This window comes from Dipodomys merriami, unplaced genomic scaffold, assembly GCF_024711535.1.
Source record: "Dipodomys merriami isolate MVZ:Mamm:240054 unplaced genomic scaffold, mDipMer1.0.p SCAF_439, whole genome shotgun sequence".
Taxonomy (NCBI): Eukaryota; Metazoa; Chordata; class Mammalia; order Rodentia; family Heteromyidae; genus Dipodomys; species Dipodomys merriami.
This window is the reverse complement of record NW_027206001.1, coordinates 17,301-21,248: the sequence shown is the minus strand read 5'-3', so window position 1 is coordinate 21,248 and position 3,948 is coordinate 17,301.

Genomic DNA, 3,948 nt, shown 5'->3' with positions numbered 1-3,948 from the left:
GTGTTGTCACAAATGTGATGCTGTTCTAACAGCTTTGTGATGTCACAATGTGACACAATGGTCATGACATCTGGCAGTATGATGTCATAAGGGATTTCTGATATCACATGTCATACCAGAAATATGAGATTGAAAACAGATTATGAGCTCACAAAGGCCCTACTATATGACAATGGCAGCATGTCACAAAACTTACAAGGACAGGACTGGTTGTGAAGGCACAGCAGGTTAATAATATCACAATGGCAATGTGATGTCACAAAGGATTGTGATATCACATTGGTTATATGGTCAAAATGGGTTTCTGAAACAGAATGAATTCACAGAATCGGCCTTCACACTGTTAAGTCATAACAATGTCACTGTGATTTATAATGCTATGATGCCATTGTTGTTTAGTGATGTCACAATGAACTGATGGTGTCATAATGACAATTTGATGTCACTGCTGATTTATGATGTTACAATGGTTATGAGGTCACATTATGTTTCTGATATCAACACACATGTCAAATTTGAAATAGAATGAAAAAGCCGGGCGCCGGTGCCTATAAACCTAGCTACTCAGGAGGCTGAGATCTGAGGATCGCAGTTCAAAGCCAGCTCAGGCAGGAAAGTCTATGAGACTCTTATTTCCAATGAAAACCACTAGAAAACCAGAAGTGGCTCTGTGGCTCAAGCGATAGCTTGCTCACCTTGAGCTGAAGAACAGGGACAGCACCCAAGCCTAGAGTTCAAGCCCCAGGACTGAAAAAAAAATTAAAAACAGGCATTCATAATCTTATTATAACATCACAATGGTAGTGTGATCTCATAATGCTATCTTGTCATTGTAGATTTGTGATGTCAAAAGTAGTTGATGCTGCCATAATGACAATATTATGTCACACTTGTGATGTCACAAAGGGTTTGTGATGTTACAATGGCATGTTTGATATCAATTGTCAGTTCACAATGAGGTTATAGTTACACAAAGGGACTGTGATGTCACAAAGGCCATGTGTTTTTGCAAAGATGCTAAGAAGTCCTAATAGGTTCGGGATGTCACAATGTGATAGTGATTGTCAAATGGCAATGAAAGCTCACAATGGGTTTGTGATGTCACATTTGTGATGAAATCAAATAATTTTGTGAAGTCATATCTCATAATCACATGTCGAATTTCAGTTGCTACTATTTCACAATGAGGATATGAGTTCACAGAAGAAGACAAGTATTAAAGGCTATGAATTTTCTAAAACGCTGTGAAGACACAGGTTTTTGAAAACACAGTGGAACAGTGACATCACAATGGCAATGTGATGTTGCAATATGATGACTTCGTAATGTTTTGATATCACAATTGGTGATGCAACACTGGTGATGAGTTTACAAGAGGTGTGTCACAATGTCACAATGGGTTGGTGATATCAAAATGACACATGTGATCTCAATTGTCATTAACCCACAATAAGTATATGAGCTCACAAAGGGACTGTGATGTCTCCAAAGGCATGTGTTGTCACAAAAGTGATGAAGTCCTAACAGGTGTGTGTTGTCAGAATATGACAAAATGCTCATAACATCTATCAGTGTGATGTCACCATAATCAAGATGTCACACTGGATTCGGGTATCACATTTCATACCTGGATTGGGTATGAGAGGATTGGAATTTCACATTGCGTTAGTGATATCACTATCGAAATATGGGGTCATGCAGGGATTGTGCTACCACAATGGCTATTAGATCACAATGTGTTTCTACTATAATACGTTTGTGCTGTCACAATTGGTTGGAAACGTCACAATGGTATGCCGGGTCTCAAATGTCATTAATTCGCAATGAAAATATGAGTTCACAAAGGGACTGTGTTGTCTCCAAAGTCATGTCATTGGCACAAATGTGATGAAGCCCTAACAAATTTGTGAGTTCACAATGTGACACCTTGTTCTTGATGTCTATCAATGTGATGTCACAATGTTCATGTCAGAGTCAATTTCTGATATCATATGTCATACCTGAAATATTATGAGTTTGAAAACAGATTATAAGCTTACTAAAGGCCTAAAATATCCTAATGGCAGCATATCGCAAAAGTTATGACTAAAAACTCATGGTCTTTGGAGCTTTTCTTTCTTTGAAATTGTTTCCTCATTGTGAACTAGTAGAAATTGAAATTGGACATGTCATTGTGATATTACAAACTCATAATGACATCACAAACTCATTGTGACCTTATCACCACTGTGACATCACAAAACCATTGTGACATCACATTGCTGTTGTGCCTTCACAATCACATTTTGACATCACAAAGCTATTGTGAACTCTGGAGATGTACAAGTCGTTATGTCGAAAACGAACTTTACAACTTTCATTGGGAGGGGGGAGGGGGAGCGGGGAAGATTGGGTGGGGGGGCAGGGGGAGGATGGGAAGGGATAGGAAGGGGAAACAAAGGAGTAGGCTACAATGTTTGATAAGAAATGTACTCATTATCTTGCCCATGTAATTGTAACCCCTCGGTACGGTATTTTCACACACAAAAAAAAACATGAAAAAAAAAAACAACACATGACCTCTGTGGCATCACAGACCATTTGTGTACTCATATCTTCATAGTGAACTAATAAAAATTGTTATCACACATAGCATTTTATCATCACAAATACTTTGTGCAATAATTATGACTGTGAAATCACATTGTCATCATGACACCACCATTTATTGTGACTTCACCAAACCCCAATGACACCATGCCATATTTTTCTTTTTTTAATTCTGTGAGTTTTTTTTATTGTAAATACACTGTACAGAGGATTACAGTTACACGAGCAAGGTAATGAGTACATATACTATCATCATTGCTGCCTTGACATCACATTGTCATTTTCATGTCATAGACCCATTTTGAATGCCTATCTTTGATTTCACTCTATCTGAAATGTGCCATTTGCATTGATATCAGGAAACCATAGTGAACTCATAACCTTTGTGACATCTAAATCTCTTTGTCACAGCACATTGCCTTTGTTATATCACTAACCCAATGTGACATCAAATACCTCTCCTGTTCTCATAATTTTGTGACATGCCATTGTGATATCTTAGGTCCTTTGTGAGTTGAAAATCTGTGTTTGACCTCGTATTTCAGATATGACATGAGATATCTAAAATCCTGTGTAACATCATGATATCACATCGCTGGACACCATAACCAATACGTCACTTTGTGACATCTCAGACCTGTTAGTTCTTCACCTTTTTGACTACATATGCTTTGCTGACATCAGAATCCCTTCCCAAACTTATATACTCATGGTGTGTTAATGACAATTGAGATCCCACATGCCATTGTGCCATCACCAACCCCTTGGGACATCTCAAACCTATTGCAACCTCCTCATCAGTATTGCATCACCAATTGTGACATCAAAACATTCTTATAACAGGATGGTGAGATATCACATTGTCATTGTGAAATCACTGTCCCATTGGGTTTTCACATAGTATGACCTCATACTATGGAGCTTCTTCTATCACCTGGTATCCTCATATTGAATTATGAGTCATTGAAATTTGATATATCATTCCATTCTGATATTACAAACAAACTGTGACATCACAAAATCATTGCGACCTGATCACCACTGTGACATGAAAAACCCAATGGGATATCTCATTTCCATTGTGACATTATGGATCACATTGGGCCATCCCAAACTTATTATGACCTCTTACCACCTTTGAAAACACACATGGCCTCTGTGACATCACAGAACCTTTTTGTATCCATATCCTCATGAGGAACTAATGAAAACTGACATCAGATATACCATTGAAACATAACAAATCCTTTCTGACATAATCATAATTGTGACAATATGTTGCTATTATGACACCATCAGCTCATTTTGACATGTAAAACTACAATGACATCATAGCATTATAACATCACATTGTCATTC